At 47.1% G+C, this 23,299-nt stretch overlaps 1 pseudogene; it reads right to left on the reverse strand.

The window, feature by feature from the left end:
* Window positions 1-1,361: 1,361 nt before the first annotated feature.
* The window catches only part of LOC121581693, a 198,030-nt pseudogene continuing 176,092 nt past the window's right edge, over window positions 1,362-23,299 (reverse strand).

Raw genomic sequence — 23,299 nt, forward strand, 5'->3', positions numbered from 1 at the left:
GGAACAGCTATTCTCATGCTTAAGTTCAAGGTCAGAATACACGTAGAGAGAAAAGTGCAGAAAAAGGGAATTCCGTTGCATTTACACGCACTTAACTCGGGTCGGAATCGGCCCCTTAGTGAAATGTCTTAAATCAGGTTAAAAAAACGAATTATGGAGATGCTGCTCTCTTTTAAAATAGTTAACATTACGACATAAGAACATATGAAATAATCAATTTCAGCATGTCTGTCTACTATTTCAAACAAGTATGTTCAATAATTTTCAAACAATACCCTTTCATGGAGTGACTACCCTTATCCAGAAATGGCAGCGATAGGATTTTAATTAACTAAAAAGCTTACCCAATACACAGAATTGGGTGTTTGTTTGTGAATTAATTTGTAAAAACTTGAGCGGGGAAAAAAAGGGGATTGTGGAGAGAATGCATTAGCACAACAGAGAAAAGTAGTTGCATTTGATTTTTTTAAACAAACAATGCTTTGTTTTTCAAACCAGTTTTTCTCTAAAAGTGTTCACATATAATTGAGTAGGTGTCTGATCTTGAAGTCACTCACAGAGATACCTAAATTGCAGGTTATATGATTATTTCATAAATATGATTACTAAATATAATAAATTACAATTTAATACCATTTCCCTAAAATGTACACTACCAGTCAAAAGTTTTAGAACACCTACTCATTTAAGGGTTTTTCTTTATTTTTACTATTTTCTACATTGTAGAATAATAGTGAAGACATCAAAACTATGAAATAACACATATGGAACCATGTAGTAACCCAAAAGGTGTTAAACAAACCAAAATATATGTTATATTTGAGATTCTTCAAATAGCCACCCTTTGCCTTGATGACAGCTTTGCACACTCTTGGCATTCTTTCAACCAGCTTCACCTGGAATGCTTTTCCAACAGTCTTGAAGGAGTTCCCACATATGCTGAGCACTTGTTGGCTGCTTTTCCTTCACTCTGCGGTCCGACTCATCCCAATCCATCTCAATTGGGTTAAGGTCAGGGGATTGTGGAGGCCAGGTCATCTGATTCAGCACTCCATCACTCTCCTTCTTGGTAAAATAGCCCTTACATAGCCTGGAGGTGTGTTGGGTCATTGTCCTGTTGAAAAACAAATGATTGTCCCACTAAGCCCAAACCAGATGGGATTGCGTATCACTGCAGAATGCTGTGGTAGCCAAGCTGGTTAAGTGTGCCTTGAATTCTAAATACATCACAGACAGTGTCACCAGCAAAGCACCACCACACCATAACATTTTGCAACAGGGAACGAAAATGACCATTTCTCATTGGACTAGCCCAAGTAGTTCCTCCCTGTTTCAATCCATTTTCTTCCGTTTTGCGCCAAATGAACATGGCCCTGTTCTAGCCTTTAGCAAACGGGATTAACAGCTTGAGGCAGCCCCCTCTTAGGCACGTACAGTATTGGCCTGGTAACCATTTTGATGCAGTCGATGATGGGGCAGACGCTGAGGCAGAGAGTGCAGCCGGTACAGCTGTCAGTGATTACTGGGAAATGGGTCTCAGGGTCAAACGTAATAGCCTGCAAAATAAGAGGAAGCAGAGAGAGAAAAAAAGCTATTACATTAGAGCAATTATCGACTCACCATAGGAGAGAGGACTCATGCTCTCTATCTACTGGGTGGATGGAGAGAGGAAAATTAGTCTGCAACATGACCACAATGGTGCAGCAGCATCCTGCCACAAGAACAGGTGAACTCAATCACTCAACTAGAGTCTTACAGGAAGGAACAGGGTTTTACTGCACCGTGTGAGTGTATCTCGCTCCAGTTGAGAGGATAGTTACATAAACAATACAAGAGTGCTACATTCAAGCTGAGGGGACAAACAAGACAGTCTATTTCCCAAACAGCGCACCATATAAGCAATAAGATGCCGTTTGTCTTTTGAGAAACATCACAGTAGACTAGGCTGTGTGTGTGTGTGTACAGTATGTTAGTACCTGGTATCCTGAGTCATGGCAGGTCATGTAATATTTCCCACAGTTGATGCACATCTCCTCATCGATCAGAGAGAGATCACCTGGCCCTGGTTGTCCAACTCCAAGTAGGACACGATGTGCTTCAGAACCCTGGCGATCACACCCTGCAGGGGAAATAACAACAACAATTACAGTTAGTCACTAGTCTGGCAATAACAACAAGCAACAACAAGCACAGCTAGTTATTTACAAGTCTGGCTGAAGGACACAACAATAACATGCTCTGGAATGCTTTATATGCTAACAAAAATGATACAACTATAAAGATTTACCCATGCTTTTATTGGCTTGAAATTACCTTAGAATGGTCACAACATCCCTTCATTAGAAACAGATGTACTATCACAAACACTAAAGCAGAAGTCTGAAACTGGCGGCTCGCGAGCAGGATGCGGCCCTTGACCCGATTTATTGTGGTCCGCGGTTGTCTTAGAAAACAATATAAAGACATAACAGAGTGTCCTTTGTAATCCAGGCAGCCCCTCTCTCACCTACACGGCAGGGACTGGTGTCACCCATAAAGTTGTCATTGGCATCCTTCAGTTTCTTCATGTACTCAGCCAGGACCTCGGTCTTCTCCAGGAGGTAGGGGCCAAAGCTGGGCAGGCTCTGGGAGATAGAGAGGGACAATGGTGGAATAGTAAAGATGATTTTTAGAAACTCGATAGAGAGGGTCATTGCATTCCAAGTGAGCAATGGAATTAAGTACTTACGTACCAAAATGTTTTTATACGGTGGTACAACTTCAAACAAATCAACAAGGGCTACAGCACTCAAAGCAGCATTGTCATATATCTCACAGTATCGCGTGGGAACTTATGTTTATTTTCATAACCTGGCCTGGGTTAACTGCATACAGTGGCTTGCGAAAGTATTCACCCCCCTTGGCATTTTTCCTATTTTGTTGCCTTACAACATGGAATTTAAATGGATTTTTTGGGGGTTTGTATCATTTGATTTACACAACATGCCTACCACTTTGAAGATGCAAAATCAACTTTTGATTGGTAGTGTACGTGGTTGTGCAGTTTGCACTACCCCACACCAAGCAAAAGCTCTCAATGTAATTAGCTAGCTATGTCGTTAGCGACGCTAGCTAGCAACTTTGTTAATGATGCTAGCTAGCTAATATATATAAATACACCATTGAGAACATTCTGTCGGGCTGCATCACCACCTGGTACGGCAACTGCACCTCCCTGGCTCTCCAAAGGGTGGTGCGGTCAGCCCAAAGCATCACCGGGGCACGCTGCCTGCCATCCAGGACATTTACAGCAATCTGTGTCAAAGGAAGGCCAAGAAGATCATTAAGGACCTCAGTCACCCGAGCCACGGACTATTCACTCGGCTACGGACTGTTCACTCAAGACCGAGAGACTAAAAAACAGCTTCTATTATCAGGCCATCAGACTGTTGAACAGCCATCACTAGCCGTCTACCAGGTGATGCATAACACATACACACACAGCCAACGCTGCTGTCCCATGTTATAGGACATTGAACCACTGGACACTTCCCTTTTCACACTGTTTTTAAATACTGTATTCTCTTCATAGCTCATTCTTAATATTTATACTACTGTACATTGCATTTTAGTTACACTGTTTATACACAGCACATATTTATTTGTATACTGGATTCTTGACATAGCTCACTAATATATCTACTCCTGTACCTATCATTCTTAGTACATCTTGTGTAAATTCATCTGGTGTGTATACGTATAGATTGCATTTGGATTACTGTTACAGTGCTATTTGGGTTGTTATTTAGATTCATTCCAACGTTTCTTGATTTCTTAATTATTTGTGTACTTGTTTGACATTTTACTGCATTGTTAGGAGCTAGTAACATAAGCATTTCGCTGCACCTGCTAAAGTGTGTATGCGACCAATAAACGTTGATTTTAATATAATATATATATGCCATTTAGCAGATGCTTTTATCCAAAGCAACATACAGTCATGCGTGCATACATTTTATGTATGGGTGGTCCTGGGAATCGAACCCACTATCCTGCCGTTGCAAGCGCAATTCTCTACCAACTGAGCAACAGAGGACCAGAAAGCTAGCTATGTTGTTAGTGATACTAGCTAGCGAATTAGCTTAGGCTCCATATAGAACAACCTAACATTAGCTAGCTAGCTAAGTAACCCCTAGCAAACTCTTTAGTCCAATGCCTGACTGATGATGCTAACTTATTGGCTAGCGAGATTTAGTGGTCTACTGAGGCCTGCTAGCTAGCGAGCTAACGTTAGCTTGCTAATTCGCTAGCTGGCATCGCTAATGAGCTCGCTAGCTAACATCATGACCTGTTGCTTGTCGTGGTGAAGAATATGAAGAAAAAAAATGTATGCACTCACTAACTGTAAGTCGCTCTGGATAAGAGCATCTGCTAAATGACTTAAATGTAAATGTGGTGTAGTGCAAACTGCAAAACCATGCAAGTAAATTACGTTTATGACATTTGTGTACTGGCTATTGTTTTTTGGTTTGTTTGGTTTTGCTTGGTGACATTGCCAATTTCTTCTTCTTGGCATTTAACTATGCAGTTAACCCTGTCAAGGTTATTAAAATAAGATAAGTCCCAAGTTCCCGCGAGATACTGTGAGAATTTGCGGACTCACTGATACGGAGCCTGAGAAAGATACGATCACGGTTCAGGAGCCACTCCCCAAATGGTAAGCTGATTTCAACATTTAATTAAAAGTTAAAGTGTAGACAGAGAAAACTCAATACTCTCTATCTGTTTTAACATTTCATTTTAAGTGAAAGTGTAGACTAAGAAAACTCCCCTTCCCTCACGCACAGACACAGCCTATATCCTGAAATATATTCACCTTGTCTAGTGAACCCTCCTCTCTAAGGAGCCATTCCTATTCACAGTCACACTCCATGGCTATGGACGGTTATGGGAGGAGGGGGAGGACATTAAACCAGGCTCCAGCCACTCCACTCAGACTCCACTGAGAGTTGGTGAAACGTGCCCCAGGAACCCACCACACACCACTCTGGATGGTCTGCACCCCAAATGGCACCCTATTCCCTATGTAGTGCACTACATTTCCCTATGTAGTATACTACGTTTGACCAGGGGCCATAGGGCTCTAGTCAAAAGTAGTACACTACATAAGGAATAGGGTGCCATTTGGGAAGCAGCCTGGACAGGCTGGTCGGTATGGGTCGTTTTATGGCAGGCTATCCACATTGACATTCAATGTGAGTGCATCGTTATCATCGCCACCACCATTACTATGAAAAACCCAGGAAATTGAATGGGAAGCCATATAATAGTAATTTGTGGTGCTAGGTGGTGTGACAGTGAAATTGTGATTTCCTGGAAGGATGATTCATCGCAGAGGGATGGTTTTCTGTCAGTCGGACACTAGCGAAGTCTGACTGGCACCAAAATGGCTGCCTCTTGTCTAACCAAAACCAAAAGTCCTCTTAAAAAAAGCACCTCAGTTCTAACAAAGGCTGTCTGTCGGAACATGACTTTTTTGTCTCTCCATCTTCACTCAAGGAGACATCTCAATAGAACATGACCCTCACTTTTCAAACAGTCAGCTGTCACTCGCTAGTACGCCACTAAAAGGACCTAACAAGCCACATTTCTTTATCAGCCAGCTCCAGTAAAACCTCCCCTCTTCCCTTTCTCTCTTTCTCTCTCCACACAACAACAGGGTGAGAAAAGCCAAAAGCCGGAGCCATTCAGGGCTGGGGGCCAGCGCCCATCAAAGGCGTCAGAGTGACAACTGCTGGAATCTGTGTCAGCAGTGTCTATTCTCCGGCTAATGGATGGGTCTGGGGTCTGGGGGACGACGAGACGCAGTAGCAGCCTTGATGTATTTATATCCCTGTAGAGTTTGTGTGTGTGCTAATGAATCAGCTGTTCTAGCCTCAAACCAGAGTGGCTTGGCTGTGGGAGACCAGAGGGCTTTATCATGACAAATAACAGCAACTGAAAACACACGAGCATGAATACACACACGCTCGCTCACACGCACAGACGCACACAGGCATGCACACGCACGCACACACACACACACGCACACACACTCAAACTCAACTGAGAGCCTGGTACAAAGCTAATTGAGTGATTTTTAAATGAGTTTTATATTTTTCTTCAAACGCAGAGATTGAAATTAATTTAGAGAAAAAGCAATGAAAATAACTCTGAGACAGGCCTGATTGATCAATGTGAGTTTATGGGGAATTTAGAAAAAAAACTTGAGAAAATAAAACATCAGCAAGATCTCTTTGTGGTTTGTTGACCAAATGAGGGAGACCATTCCTTAGCTTCTCTGTGAAGTGCTGCTGTGTGTGTGTGTGTGTGTGTGTGTGTGTGTGTGTGTGTGTGTGTGTGTGTGTGTGTGTGTGTGTGTGTGTGTGTGTGTGTGGAGCGAACAGAGATGTGACAGAGTGCTTTCAGTGAATGAAATTGCGTGTAAACACCTAGGGAGCATCGTTCAGTGGAACACTTAGGGAGAGCCACGGCCATTTAGAGGAGGAAAAACATGTTGAATTGTAACCGGGAGCAACCACAGTCGGAGAGTGTGTGTATGTGTACTTTAGTACTGCTCTGTTATTCTATGGCCATTCAAAATGCCCAATGGATCACAAAATAATGACATAACAATCATACAATTGCACACAAATAGTACATTTTCTATCATGCTGTTTCTGTGAAAATCAGCAATCTTTCGTTCACCCCATAATAAAAGGTTATTGAGACCACAGAGCTTCTTTTACGAATATAGCGGACAAAAACTCATCTATACATTTCTGTTTAGAAAACGACAGCTTTTCTATTGGAATATATTGGTGAGTGGTGAATCTATATCTACTACTGCAGGTAGACGGTGTACAGGGCAGGCCCAGCCAAAGCCCCCGTCCCCCTGAGATGCACCACATCTAATTACAAACAGGTGTCTCCAAAACACAAGGGCAGGTCAATTTTCTGATAACCTACTGTACCTGACTTGTAAATCAAACTGCCTCTGTTCAAGACGGAAATGATTCTGTGTTAATGCGTGTACTTAAAAAATGTAGACACTAAAAGGCTAGACACTTAGGTAACACTTTGTATGAGGCAAACACATATAATGCCTTATAAGGGCATTTATAATGCTATCTGAGGCATTGTAGTGCATCATAAAGCTGCCATGGTCTTCTAAGCTTTTTAAGATGCATTTTCCAGGTAGTTTGAATGAGGGAAGCTGCCTTCACATTTACAAATAATGAGCCTAATACAAATATCCTGTGTTTTAGCTCTTTGAAAATGTCAGGGGTTAATCTGGGCAGAAATTGCCTCAGCGGTGCTCCCTAACAGTGACTTTTTTGCGAGGAAGTGATGCTGACTTCTTTATAGGCGAGCAGTTAGCAACAGGTGGGCGTTTGGTCTGGGTTTGTTTGTGTGGACATTGATCAAATCGTCCTTCTCCGCACATAGGCTTTTAGCTCACGTCAATTGGTCGTTGTTTGGAGAAAATACATTTAAAGTCTGTGTGTCTGTGTCTATTATGAGCAGTTTCAGAGTGGCCTTTCGTAATTGACTGTGGGCTGATATGAAGGTCAGTTAAGTGCCTCTTGTAAACCTTTTAAAACCTTTCAATGTATGTTTCAGTTCCAACTTTCTGCTATATCCTAGTTCTTTATTAGCTCAAATGTGAATGCCATAAAGACACACGCACTCACACGCAGGTTGGCATTTATTGGGATGAATCTTGTCCTGGAGGCAGCTCTGCGGAGTGTTCACTAGCTGGCCTAGCCACAAAATCAGATTTTAAACCTAACCCTAACCACACTGATAACCTCACACCTAACCCTAACCTTAAATTACATTTTTGTTTTCATGAATTTTTTACGATATAGACAATTTTGACTTTGCGGCTGGCCCATCTAGTGGAAAACGCTCAGCTCTGCCTCCAAGACAAGATTCATCCCAATAAATGTCAACCTGCTACTCACATGCACGGATAGACGGACAGATGCATGCACACAAATACACACAAGACCAAATACTTGAAGAAATGCACAAATATCGAAGCACATCTCACAAACTCTATGCCATTTCCATCCTTCCCAGCTCCCTCCCGCTCAGCTTGATCTCCTCCCCCTATCCTCTCCTCTTCAACCGGGGTAGCACAGTAGCATGCTACCCAACAGAGAGAGAGAGAGCGGGGGCCCAGAGAGTGATAGAAAGAAAGAGAGAGATATATAAATAGAGAGAGAGATATACACTGAGTATACCAAACACCCCCCTACTCTACAAGGGATGCTGGCCCATGTTGACTCCAATGCTTCCCACAGTTGTGTCAAGTTGGCTGGAAAACTGTTGAGCGTGAAAAACCCAGCAGCGTTGCAGTTCTTGACACAAACTGGTGCACTTGGCACCTACTACCATACCCTGTTGAAAAGGCACTTCAGTCTTTTGTCTTGCCCATTCACCCTCTGAATGACACACATACACAATCCATGTCTCAATTGTCTTAAATAATAAAAATGCTTCTTTAACCTGTCTCCTCCCCTTCATCTACACTGATTTAACAAGTGACATCAATAAAGGATCATAGCTTTCACCTGGATTCATATGATCAATCTATGTCATGGCAAGAGCAGGTGTTCTTAATGTTTTGTATACTCAGTGTAGATAGAGAGATAGAGAGAGCTGCAGGCTGCTGAGGCGGGGCAGATAGAGGATAGACACAGCTTCATTACCTCTGCTAGGCTGCCAGGTCCCCACAGCCAGGCACACAAACAGCTCACACAGCCAAACACATATTTAAGAGCTTTACATTCCCACGAAGCATGTCTCCCCAACTGCCGGGAGACCAGGTCCAGGGGCGGGGGAGGTGTGTGTGAGGTAGAAGATGGGGGCTTATGTAGGGTAGGTTGAAGGGGGAGCGGGGGTGGAATAGGGGTGTGTGGGGGTGGAATTGCAGCCAAGGGGGTCTAGAGGCTGTGTGTGTGTTTCTGTGTGTGTGTTTCTGTGTGTGTGTTTCTGTGTGTGTGTGTGTGCAGTGGTTTTCATGGCTACAAGGGAAGGAAGGAGGCTAATGATGTTTCTGCTCAATAGAACAGAAGCTCTTCTGTGATTCAGGGACGGTACGGTGTGGGGGGTTTCACAGTGGGGTGTTTGCGACACGGCAGACTAGCCATTTTAATACACACATACAAACATTGCAGAATAGTGTTGTTCTCTACTTAAAAAGAGAATGTATTGAGGCTACAATAAAGAAATCCATTTGAATTATATTGATGAATCAATATCCGTAATAAGAAACAAATACGTGTGTCAATGAAGTGATAAACAAATGATTGCCTTTCTGGGAGTATTTCTTTCCCTCAGCCATGGTGTTCTCTCTTTCAAACACCTTTTCTACCTCTCTCTTTCTCTCTCTCTGCAGTCTCCCCCCTCACCTCTTGAGGTACATGAGGGTAATGCAAACCCTTGTCTTCTGTCCCTCGTCTTGTCACATCATACCCCGTTGAAAATGTCCCTCTGCTTGTCGCAAAGTGTGTTTTCATCAGTGAGTGTGCATGTGTAAGTGCCTGTGTGGGTGTCAATATACACTGAGCATACAAAATATTAAGAACACCTGCTCTTTCCATGACATAGACTGACCGGGTGAAAGCTATGATCTCTTATTGATGTCACTTGTTAAATCCACTTCAATCAGTGTAGCTGAAGGGGAGGAGACAGTTAAAGAAGGATTTTTAAGCCGCGAGACAATTGAGACATGGATTGTGTATGTGTGGCATTCAGAGGGTGAATGGGCAAAACAAAAGATTTAAGTGCCTTTGAACGGGGTATGGTAGTAGGTGACAGGCACACCGGTTTGTGTCAAGAACTGCAACGCTGCTGGGTTTTTCATGCGCTACAGTTTCCCATGTGTATTAAGAATGGTCCACCACCCAAAGGACATCCAGCCAACTTGACACAACTGTGGGAACCATTGCAGTCAACATGGGCCAGTATCCCTGTGGAACGCTTTCGACACCTTTCGACACCTTGTAAAGTCCATGCCCCGACGAATTGAGGCTGTTCTGAGAGCACAAGGGGGTGGGGGGGTTGGGTGCAACCCAATATACACTAAGTGTCTGTGAGACTAAGCGCAAAAGTGCTAATGTTTTGTACACTCCGTACAAGTGCGACTAGGCGCAAAAGTGATTGTGTGTGTGTTCTCTTCCTGTGTGTGTTGGTGCCTGTGTGTGCGTGTGTTAGGAAGTTGTTCTTAATGTTTTGCACACTCAGTGTATATGCGACTAAGCGCAAAAGTGCCTGTGTGTGTGTATCCGCCTCTCTGTGTGTGTGTGTGTATTCACTGAAGGCTAGGAGTTGAGTGGGTCAGCTGTGTGTCATTTTCTCTGTAGACAGGCGTTGGTTGTGTCAAAGTAAGCGAAGGCCCAGCTATAGAGACACTGTGTGAACAGCCTTTCCTCACCTCTCTCAATTAGCAGACCAGGGAAATGCCAGCGCAGAGCGAGACACACAGAGAGAGACGGAGAGAGAGAGAGAGAGAGAGAGAGAGGATGTGTACGTGGCTCCCATCAGCAATGCTGTGGTTATGTATGTTGTATGTCATGATATGTTTTGTTTCATGTTCTTTTTGTTGTGTTCTGTATGTCATGTTGTGTTCTGTATGTCATGTTGTGTTCTGTATGTCATGTTGTGTTCTATATGTATGACACCCTTCTAGTGGTGTGTTTATCATAATGTTTATTGTAATGTATTTAATAGATGTAATGTCCTTGGTTTTCAGTCCAGACTGCTATGTGTGGGTAATGGTTAAAATGGAACTACACTATATATACAAAAGTATGTGGACACCCCTTCAAATTAGTGGATTCGGGTATTTCAGCCACACCCGTTGCTGACGGGTGTATAAAATCGAGCACACAACCATGTAATCTCCATCAACAAACATTGGCAGTAGAATGGCTTTCCTGACGAGCTCAGTGACTTTCAATGTGGCACCTTCATAGGATGCCACCTTTCCAACAAGTCAGTTCGTCAGATTTCTGCCCTGCTAGAGCTGCCCCAGTCAACTGTAAGTGCTGTTATTGTGAAGTGGAGTCTTCTAGGAGCAACAATGTCTCAGCCGGGAAGTGGTAGGCCACACAAGCTCACAGAACGAGACCTCCGAGTGCTGAAGTGCATAAACATTGTCTGTCCTCGGCTGCAACACTCACTACCGAGTTCCAAACTGCCTCTGGAAGCAACGTCAGCACAATAACTGTTTGTCGGGAGCTTCATGAAATGGGTTCCCATGGCCGAGCAGCCGCACACAAGCCTAAGATCACTAGCTCGCCGCATATTGGACTCTGGAGCAGTTGAAATCCATTCTCTGGAGTGATGAATCACGCTTCACCATCTGGCAGTCCGACGGACTAATCTGGATTTGGCTAATGCCAGGAGAACACTACCCGCCCGAATGCATAGTGCCAACTGTAAAGTTTGGTGAAGGAGGAATAATGGTCTGGGGCTGTTTTTCATGGTTCGGACTATGCCCCTTAGTTCCAGTGAAGGGACATCTTAACGCTACAGCATACAATAACATTCTAGACGATTCTGTGCTTCTCACTTTGTGGAAACAGTTTGGGTAAGGCCCTTTCCTGTTTCAGCATGACAATGCCCCCATGCACAAAGCGAGGTCTATACAGAAATGGTTTGTCGAGATCAGTGTGGAAGAACTTGACTGGCCTACACAGAGCCCTGACCTCAACCCCATCAAATACCTTTGGGATGAATTGGAACGCCGACTGCGAGCCAGGCCTAATCGCCCAACATCAGTGTCCGACCTCACTAATGCTCTTGTGGCTAAATGGAAGCAAGTCCCCGCAGCAATGTTCCAACATCAAGTGGAAAGCCTTCCCAGAAGAGTGGAGGCTGTTATAGCAGCAAAGGGGGGACCAACTCCATATTAATACCCATGATTTTGGAATGAGATGTTTGATGAGCAGGTGTCCACATATTTTTGGTTATATAGTGTATGTTCTCACAGTTCTCAACACTTCTCTTGTTCTCAACAACTGTGACTGAGTTTTCCCATTCATATAACTCCAACAATACAATACAAAACATGTTGGCTAAAGCAATCCGTCCGTTCTCCTCCATATAAAACAGTGCCAGTGGCTGATTCTCTGCAAGCAGTGAGAAAGACTCGCTCCACTCCAGATCACACTATACAGACTCACACATTGCCCCTTGACCTCTCTCCACTCGTCATCCATGTGTAACACATAGACCAACAGACAAATGACAGACAGATCTTATCCTCTATCCTCTCTTCCTTTGTTGTCTCCCTTCTTCGTCCCCGGTGTGGCATTACCATTGAAGCTAGTTTAGGCCGGCCACACAAAGACACCCCGTCGACGCTAGAATAAAGTACTCTCCAGCGACGATGTGTTTGAAAGCACACGCAAGCTTCCCTCGTCTGCCGTGTCAGAAAAATAGCCCCACATCAGATAAAGGCTTTTCCAATTTCTAAAATGTCTTCCACTTTGAAGGGTGTTTACCGCACATCCATCATTTGCATATTATTTTCTTAGCATGTTTTCTGTATTTTCTTCTTTTGTCGAGTAGGAATGAATGATGGTATGGAAGCATAGATGGATGGAGAGGAGAGAGAGGTATCACACCTTTGTCTGGTTATTGTTCTCTTCGTTTTTCAAGGAGAACAGTAATTGCTTGATTTATCCTTGAGCTGTAATATGAGTTGTTGGAGAGTATTGTTTTGATGCCGAAGGCATTCCATTTCATTATGAAGGGTAAGTACGCCATCAAATAACAGAATATGGAATATACAGTATGCCTCCTGTAGCTCAGTTGGTAGAGCATGGCGCTTGCAACGGCAGGGTTGTGGGTTCGATTCCCATGGGGGGCCAGTATGAAAAATGTATGCACTCACTAACTGTAAGTCGCTCTGGATAAGAGCGTCTGCTAAATGCCTAAAATGTAAATGTAAAATGTATGGAAATGAGCAGGGTGTGCTGGGCAAAATTGACACATACATTTTTTTGAAAATACAAATAAAACCATGAAAAAGGTGACATGGCCGGCGGCCCATGGGCCTGGTAAGAATTGTTTTACAACTATTTTTGCACAATTTCTCTGTTATACTAATCTATAATGAGACACCTACAGCACCCGATGTCACAGGAAGGCCAAAAAGATCATCAAGGACATCAACCACCCGAGCCACTGCCTGTTCACCCCGCTATCATCCAGAAGGCGAGGTCAGTACAGGTGCATCAATGCTGGGACTGAGAGAATGAAAAACAGCTTATATCTCAAGGCCATCAGACTGTTAAATAGTCATCTCTAGCACATTAGAGGCTGCTGCTGCCTATTGAAATCACTGGCCACTTTAAGAAATGGAACACTAGTCACTTTAATAATGTTTACATATCTTGCACTATTCATCTCATATGTATATAATCTATTCTATTCTATAATATTCTACTGTATCTTAGTCCATGCCGCTCTGTCATTGCTTGTCCATATATGTATATATTCTTAAATTCCATTCCTTACTAGATTTGTGTGTATTGGGTATATGTTGTGAAATTGTTAGATATTACTTGTTAGATATTACTGCACTGTCGGAGTTAGAAGCAAAAGCATTTCAATACACCCGCAATAACATCTGCTAAACAAGTGTATGTGACAGATACAATTTGATTTGATTTGATTTGATTTGAGCCTTTGGCTGATCAGTGGGCAACGGCCGGCCCCTTACCGAGATGGGCCAGCCCGGTTTTCTGATAGGCTGAGCTGAGGTCACGCAAACTCACATTCATAGTCAACCACGGCATCAGCAAAGAGACCCAGGGGTATACTATGATTTAAGCTAGATCTACTCAGGGTTTTCTAAAGCTAAAGCAGTTAGCTTTACATTCCAGCTCAGGCTTCATCCGTACTACGACCGTGGATGGGTCATTCCACGAAAATAGTATTTTATGTAGAAATTGTGCACCAATATTGCATTTTAAAAGCCTGTTATATTAAAGGTGCACTATGCAGAAATCGCTCCACCATTTCCTGGTTGCTAAAATTCTAATAGTTCGCCTAATTTCAGTTTAGGTGACAAAACAAGCAAGTATAGTATAGAGAACCATTGTACCATCTAAACCGCTGTGATATATTTTCCATAACCAAACATTTTGTTAGGCCTACTGCTGCTAGGTAGCTCTCTCTCTGCTCTCTCCCTCCCCTCTGTCTGTCCTTGATTGCAGGAGTGAAGTCTGGTGTGCGGGAGTCAGGGTTCCAGCTGCAGCTCATTCACCATAATCACCTCAGCCTTTAAGACCCGGTCAAACTTACCACTCATCGTCAGATCATAGTCAAGACGACCATATATTTGGAACCTGACTCCTGCCTCCGCTTCACTCCTGCCACCACCATCCTGCTCTCCACTACCGGACCTCTCTTTTGGACTCACCACGGACACTAGGACATTACGGTACCACACCTACCCTGACCTGGATCTGTTACCCTCCCTGTAACCTGGACTTGCTCTTCCCCTATTATTGGAAACCTGGACTATTGAACATTTTAAATAAACCTGTTAAACCTTCTCTGGCTTGGTGTACTTGTCTGCATTTGGGTTCTAATACTGGTAAATCATAACAGTATGATCTGACCATCATGAACCCAGCAGACAGTAGCTTGGATACCACCCCAGAGTGCACTCAAATTTGGACTGCCATAGCCAATCAGGGCATTTTACTTGGCCAACATGATACCCTGTTTAAGACGATTGCTGAGGACAGTCAGGTGCTGCTTAATCAGGTTCAATTACTCACCAATCAAGTGTCTGCCCTTACTACCCCTTCAGCCCAGATCAGAGAGCCTTTTGTTCCTGCTCCAGAGCGCTATGACGGGAACATGGGAACCTGTGGCGATTTTTTTGACTCAATGCTCGTTAGTGTTTGAACAACAGCCCCTCACCTACGCCTCAGAAAGAGCCCGTATTGCCTACCTTATCAACTCTACTAGCGGTTCCGCTCGTGCCTGGGGATCCGCGGTCTGGGAGAGTCAGTCGGACATTTGCAACGCTTACGTTGCCTTCACCACTGAGATGAGGAAGGTTTTTGACCACCCCGTACGAGGCAAGGAGGCTGCGAAACGGTTGTTTTCTCTTCGGCAGGGGGCTCGCAGTGTGGCGGAGATGGCAGTGGAGTTTCGGACTTTAGCAGCAGTGAGTGGTTGGAATGACGAGGCATTACAAGGAGTGTTCATCAATGCTTTGTCTGAGACTTTAAAAGATGAATTGGTGTCATATGATGAATCGCCTACGCTGGATAATCTTATTTCACTCACCATCAGGTTGGATAATCGGATTCGGGAGCGCCGCCGGAGAGGAGTGTTAGTTCCAAGCAACCTGTCTGTCATCAACAAACTCCTCCCCGCATCTTCCCTACGGAGAAAGCCGTGTCTTCCCGAGTCGATACGAGGAGCACTGAACCCGAAGCCATGGAGGTGGGTCGTGCACGGTTGTCCTCAGAGGAGCGTGCACGCCGCATTCAGGCTCGGGTCTGCCTGTATTGTGGAGAAGCTGGTCATTTCGTTCCTTCCTGCCCAGTTCGTCCGGGGAAAAGGGCCGGCTCATCATTAATGGGAGAAGTTTTGGTGAGCCGAGCAGCGGATTCTTCCTCTTCTCCCCGCATTCTGCTCCAGGCATCCCTCCAGTGGCAGTTCCAGAATCTCTCTGTTAGTGCGCTGATTGACTCTGGTGCAGACGAAAGCTTTTGGATAGAGAGTGGGCTCAACAAATGGATTTGGAGACTGTTCCTATGGACTGTCCGCTGCAGGCTAAGGGTCTGAATGGACAATTGTTGACCCATATTACCCATCAGACTGTTCCTGTTTGTCTTAGAGTGTCGGGAAATCATCAGGAGAACATTCAATTCCATATTATCGACTGCCCACAGACCCCTCTGGTCCTTGGTATCCCCTGGCTCATAAGACACAATCCACACATTGATTGGGTGACAGGTAGAATTGTTTCATGGAGCACATTTTGTCATGTGAATTGTTTGTGTTCTGCTCTGACTCCTGCCAGTACTGTGCCTCGACCTCCACTGGAGTCCATGGATCTTTCTAATGTTCCTGACGTGTATCATGACCTGGCATCCGTTTTCTGCAAACACAGAGCTACTTCTCTTCCTCCTCACCGGCCTTACGACTGTGCCATTGACCTCCAGCCAGGAGCCCCGCTCCCCAGCAGTCGCCTGTACAATCTCTCCCGGCCGGAGACGGAGGCTATGGAGAACTACATTCGGGACTCCTTGGCGGCAGGTATTATGCGTCCTTCCTCGTCACCTGTAGGAGCGGGATTCTTTTTTGTTGCTAAGAAGGATAAGACCCTCAGACCCTGTATTGATTACCGTGGACTTAACAACATCACCATTAAGAACAAGTATTCTCTGCCTTTGATTAATTCTGCTTTTCCCCTCCTTCATGGTGCTACCATCTTTACGAAACTGGATCTACGAAATGCGTATCACCTGGTGCGCATTCGTAAAGGTGATGAATGGAAGACTGCCTTCAACACACCCTTGGGACATTTTGAGTATCTGGTTATGCCTTTTGGGTTGTCTAATGCCCCTGCTGTTTTTCAGGCACTAGTCAATGATGTCCTTCGGGACATGTTGAATCGGTTTGTTTTTGTCTATCTGGATGATATCTTGATTTTCTCAGAGTCCTCCCAGGAACATGAACTGCATGTGCGCCAGGTGTTGCAAAGGTTGTTGGAGAACAAACTGTTTGTGAAGATGGAGAAATGTGAATTTCATGTGTCTGAGACCTCTTTTTTGGGTTACATCATCGCTCAGGGGGAGTTGCGGATGGACCCAGCTAAGATCTCTGCTGTCACGGACTGGCCAGCCCCCTCTACCCGCAAACAACTTCAACGATTTCTGGGGTTTGCGAACTTCTATAGGAGGTTCATCAAGGACTACAGCCGCATTGCGGCGCCACTCACCGCTCTCACCTCCATCTCACGACCGTTCGCTTGGAATGAAGGGGCCGAATCAGCGTTCGAAGAACTGAAACATCGCTTCGCCTCGGCTCCCATTCTGATGCAGCCGGACCCCGACCGCCAGTTTGTCGTGGAGGTGGATGCATCCGACACTGGGGTAGGTGCGGTGTTGTCACAGCGTTCTCCTGAAGATAACAAACTGCATCCCTGTGCTTTTCTCTCAAGGAAACTTTCTCAGGCAGAGAGGAATTATGATGTTGGCAATCGTGAACTGCTCGCCGTTAAGCTGGCTCTCGAGGAGTGGCGACATTGGTTGGAGGGGGCGGAACAACCCTTCATCGTTTGGACGGATCATAAGAATCTGGCTTACCTCCAGTCAGCGAAGCAGCTCAACCCCCCGTCAAGCCAGGTGGGCACTATTTTTTGGGAGATTCAATTTTTCTCTGTCTTACCGTCCTGGGTCACGCAACGTCAAGCCTGACGCCCTGTCTCGTGTTCATTCGGCTGTTGATACTGGTAGTAACCCTGAACCCATTTTGCCTCCTACCTGCAGTATTGCGGTCGTCACATGTGACATCGAGGGGATTGTTAGACAGGCTCAACATCATCAAGCTGACCCTGGGAGGGGTCCTCCTAACCGGATGTTTGTCCCTGAGTCTGCTCGCTCCCAGGTACTTCAGTGGGCTCACTCGTCTCCCCTTACCTGTCACCCTGGAGTTTCGCGGACCCTTGACTTTGTGCGACGGAAGTTCTGGTGGGCCACGATGGAGGCGGACACTCGAGCCTTCATTGCTGCTTGTACGGTATGTGCACGAAGTAAGAACTCCACCCAGGCCAGCGCTGGTCATCTACGACCTCTACCTATACCCAGCCGGCCCTGGTCGCATATCGCTATGGATTTTGTCACTGGACTTCCCCCCTCGTCTGGAAAGACTGTAATTCTTACGGTGATTGATCGTTTTTCTAAGTTCGCTCATTTTTTGGCCCTACCTAAACTGCCCACTGCCAGAGAGACGGCTGATATTTTGGTTGAACATGTGTTCCGCTCTCATGGTCTACCCACGGATATTGTCTCTGACAGGGGTCCCCAGTTTGTCTCCCAGGTGTGGAAAGCTTTCTGTAAAGCTTTGGGCATTACATCCAGCCTGTCCTCTGGATATCACCCCCAGACCAACGGGCAAGCCGAGAGAGCGAACCAGGAGATGGAGACCGCTCTTCGCTGTGTCACAGGGTCTAACCCTGGGTCATGGAGCTCCATGCTCCCCTGGGTGGAATATGCTCATAACACCTTGACTAACGCTTCCTCTGGTTTGTCTCCTTTTCTGTGTGCTCTGGGTTATCAACCTCCCCTGTTCCCTTCTCAAGAGAGGGAACTGGCGGTACCCTCGGTGCAGTCCCACATGCGCCGCTGCTTCAAGGTCTGGAGGAAGGCCAGGGTAGCTCTGTCCCGAGCTTCGGCGTACATGCAGAGGCAAGCCAACCGTCACCGGTCCCAGGCTCCCGGTTACTCTCCTGGTCAAGAGGTATGGCTGAAGTCACGGGACCTTCCATTGAAGGTGGAGTCTAAGAAGATGGCGCCTCGTTTTATAGGACCGTTCAAGATACTGTCTATTGTTAACCCCTGCGCGGTTAAGCTACAGCTTCCTGCCTCCCTACGGGTTCATTCCACCTTTCATGTTTCCCAGATTAAGCCTGTGTCGGTTAGCCCTCTGTGCCCGCCCTCTCGTCCCCCCTCCTCCGCCCAGGATCGTGGGTGGGGGGTCCGGTCTACACTGTCCGGCGACTTCTGGATGTTCGCCGCCGGGGTCGTGGTTTCCAGTACCTGGTGGATTGGGAGGGTTATGGTCCTGAGGAACGTTCCTGGGTGCCCAGGAGCTTCATTGTGGATCCTGCTCTGGTCCGAGAGTTTCATAGGTTACATCCCGATAAACCCCGTCGGCCGCCAGGTGGCGTCCGTAGAGGGGGGTACTGTTAGGCCTACTGCTGCTAGGTAGCTCTCTCTCTGCTCTCTCCCTCCCCTCTGTCTGTCCTTGATTGCAGGAGTGAAGTCTGGTGTGCGGGAGTCAGGGTTCCAGCTGCAGCTCATTCACCATAATCACCTCAGCCTTTAAGACCCGGTCAAACTTACCACTCATCGTCAGATCATAGTCAAGACGACCATATATTTGGAACCTGACTCCTGCCTCCGCTTCACTCCTGCCACCACCATCCTGCTCTCCACTACCGGACCTCTCTTTTGGACTCACCACGGACACTAGGACATTACGGTACCACACCTACCCTGACCTGGATCTGTTACCCTCCCTGTAACCTGGACTTGCTCTTCCCCTATTATTGGAAACCTGGACTATTGAACATTTTAAATAAACCTGTTAAACCTTCTCTGGCTTGGTGTACTTGTCTGCATTTGGGTTCTAATACTGGTAAATCATAACACATTTTTGTATTTTCAGCTGTTTGAAGCTGGTGTACAAAACCGAAAGTAAAAGACGCAAAAATGAAACTTAAGAATGAGAAGCATAGAAGTAGCGCACATAGAACAGATCTAACGCTTCTTAGACTTTCGTTCAATGAGAATTACAGATCTATAACTCACATTTCTATGTGAATTTGGTCAGGTCGCCCAAAAAGTTACATACTGCAGCTTTAAATGTGTTGCCCTTTAATGTAGACTACACCTGAGTGGCGCAGTGGTCTAAGGCACTGCATCGCAGTGCTAACTGTGCCACTAGAGATCCTGGTTCGAATCCAGGCTCTGTCGCAGCCGGCCGCGACCAGGAGACTCATGGGCGTCGCACAATTGGCCCAGCGTCGTCCAGGGTAGGGGAGGGAATGGCCGGCAGGGATGTATCTCAGTTGATAGAGCATGGTGTTTGCAGGGATGTGGGTTCGATTCCCACGGGGGGCCAGTATAAAAAAAAAATGTATTCACTAACTGTAAGTCGCTCTGGAGAAGAGCGTCTTGTAAAATGTACACTAAGAAATATGAATAAAGACTTGCTAAAATCTCCCTCCGTCAACCCTGTGTCACTTCTACAAAGTTTTAACCCCAACATTTCACCATCACTGTAAAGCCCTAGTTATTGTGTTGCTTTAACAAAGTAATTTCTGAAGATTATCATTCATTCATTTCATGTGATTAGTGATTCATTTACATCTGTCACTCATTTTAAGGTCAACCCTGTTACGTGAACTGAACTCTTGCTTTAATATGGTGAAACTATTCCTTTTTCAATATTTCTTTCAAATGAAACATTGAACATGTAATATTCAAATCATAATGTAAAAGCCGGTGAGCTGGTTCTACTCTTTTTGGCCATTTGATAGTGTTTTGTGATGAAAAACTAAGGGGGTTGAGCATAACACGACAACCCTGTTACCCATATAGATCGACAGGCAAGAAATGTTTTAACAATTATTAATTTGTTGTGAAGTTTGCATTCAATTGCCACTCCCTGTTTCACACAACAAACTTCCATTCCCCCTGTCAAAAGGGGATTTATGGCTGATTTAAGATTAACCCTGTTACTGTCAACCCTGTTACTTTATTTGGCACTAACTTACTTACTTGAGATGGGAAAACATGTTTTTTATGAAGTTGAACATGTGCTCTTTATGACAGAATGTTAAAAATAGTTGAAATCAAAAGTTTTTTTGGACCAAGTTACACTTCTCAAAAGGCACCGAATTGGTGGAAGGACTCGGATATTGCTTGTCCGCCTTCCGCTAACTCTAGCAGGCTTGTAACTGCGCGTGCATGTTGCACGTGGCTAGTCGAACGCCACATTCTTCATAGAGACAATGCTTGTCACGCTCTGGCTCCGGGACTTTGTGTGTTGAGCCAGGGTGTGTTCGTTTCGTGGTGTTTTGTTTGGTTGGGTGGTTCTATGTGTTGTATTTCTTTGTTGGGTTCAATGACTCCCAATCGGAGGTAACGAGTGTCAGCTGTCGGCTCGTTATCTCTGATTGGGAGCCATATTTATCTGTATGTTTTCCTGTGGGTGTTGTGGGTTTTTGTTCCAGGTTCAGTATTTTGTCACTGTTGGACTTCACTATCGTCTTTTGTTTTGTAGTTACGTGCTTTCTTTATTAAAGTCATCATGTTCACTCAACGCGCTGCGTATTGGTCTGCTCCCTTTATAGACGATCGTGACAGAAAAACCCACCATAAAAGGACCAAGCAGCGTATCCAGGAACACCCGCAGGAGAGAACGCTGGTGGATGTCCTCCTCGGCTGGGGACATATTACGCAGGAGGAGGCCGTCCGGTACCGGAGGGCGATGAAGGGGGAGAACCTGGCAGGAGAGGAGCAACGGCGTCAGCAGGGCCATCATCGGAGGGACGAGAGGCAACCCCAAAAAGTTTTTTGGGGGGCACATGGCTTAGGGCGGCTGGGCAGCAGGAGGCTGCCACAGGGAGACGTGGAGAGAAGGCTATCGGATTACGGGAGCCATTGGCGAGTAGAGGAAGGGAAGTTGTTGCGGCACGGCGTGAGAGACTGATGTGTGTTACCAGTCCGGTCCGGCCCGTTCCTGATCCCCAGTTAAAGCCAGTGGTGTGTGTTCCCAGTACGGACCGGCCTGCTCCTACTCCACGCATCAAGCCCACGGTGTGCGTCGCCAGTCCAGCCCGGCCTGTTCCTGCTCCACGCACAGAACCTACGGGGTGCGTCGCCAGCCCAGCCCGGCCTGTTCCTGCTCCTCGCACAGAACCTACGGTGTGCGTCGCCAGCCCAGCCCGGCCTGTTCCTGCTCCACGCACAGAACCTACGGTGTGCGTCGCCAGCCCAGCCCGGCCTGTTCCTGCTCCACGCACAGAACCTACGGTGTGCGTCGCCAGCCCAGCCCGGCCTGTTCCTGCTCCACGCACAGAACCTACGGTGTGCGTCGCCAGCCCAGCCCGGCCTGTTCCTGCTCCACGCACAGAACCTAAGGTGTGCGTCGCCAGCCCAGCCCGGCCTGTTCCTGCTCCACGCACAGAACCTACGGTGTGCGTCGCCAGCCCAGCCCGGCCTGTTCCTGCTCCACGCACAGAACCTACGGTGTGCGTCGCCAGCCCAGCCCGGCCTGTTCCTGCTCCACGCACAGAACCTACGGTGTGCGTCGCCAGCCCAGCCCGGCCTGTTCCTGCTCCACGCACAGAACCTACGGTGTGCGTCGCCAGCCCAGCCCGGCCTGTTCCTGCCACTCGCACCAAACCTACGGGCGCGTCGCCAGCCCGACCCGGCCTGTTCCTGCCACTCGCACCAAACCTACGGTGCGCGTCGCCAGCCCGGTCCGGCCTGTTCCTGCCACCCGCACCAAGTCTACGGTGCGCGTCGCCAGCCCGACCCGGCCTGTTCCTGCCACTCGCACCAAACCTACGGTGCGCGTCGCCAGCCCGGTCCGGCCTGTTCCTTCTCCCCGCACTAGCCCTGAGATGCGTGTCCTCAGCCCGGTACCTCCAGTTCCGGCACCACGCACCAGGCCTACGGTGCGCCTCAGACGGCCAGAGTCTGCCGTCTGCCCAACGCGCCTGAACTGCCCGTCTGCCCAACGGCGCTTGAACTGCCCGTCTGCCCAACGGCGCCTGAACTGCCTGTCTGCCCAACGCCGTCTGAACTGTCCGTCTGTACGGAGCCTGCAAAGCCGCCCGTCTGCCATGAGCCTTCAGAGCCGTCCGCCAGACCGGAGCCGCTAGAGCCTTCCGCCAGACAGGATCAGCCAGAGCCTTCCGCCAGACAGGATCAGCCAGAGCCTTCCGCCAGACAGGATCAGCCAGAGCCTTCCGCCAGCCATGAGCAGCCAGATCCGTCAGCCGGCCATGAGCAGCCAGATCCGTCAGCCAGCCATGAGCAGCCAGATCCGTCGGCCAGCCATGAGCAGCCAGATCCGTCGGCCAGCCATGAGCAGCCAGATCCGTCAGCCAGCCATGAGCAGCCAGATCCGTCAGCCAGCCATGAGCAGCCAGATCCTTCAGCCAGCCATGAGCCGTCCAGCCAGGATCCGCCAGAGCCAGCCAGCCAGGATCCGCCATTGAGTCCGGTACTGCCCCTTAGCCCGGTGCTGCCCCTTAGTCCGGTGCTGCCCCTTAGTCCGGTGCTGCCCTTTAGTCCGGTGCCGCCCCTTAATCCAGTGGGGTTTAGTTGGGGGGTGGTCATGTGGAGGAGGCTACGTAAGCGGGTAGTGACTTTGGTGGGGTGGGGACCACGGCCAGAGCCAGAACCACCGCCGAAGAGGTATGCCCACCCAGCCCTCCCTTGTTTAGCCTTATTGAGGCGCGGTCGCAGTCCGCGCCTTTAGGGGGGGGTACTGTCAC

Source organism: Coregonus clupeaformis, chromosome 14 (genome assembly GCF_020615455.1).
Source record: "Coregonus clupeaformis isolate EN_2021a chromosome 14, ASM2061545v1, whole genome shotgun sequence".
NCBI classification, from domain to species: Eukaryota; Metazoa; Chordata; class Actinopteri; order Salmoniformes; family Salmonidae; genus Coregonus; species Coregonus clupeaformis.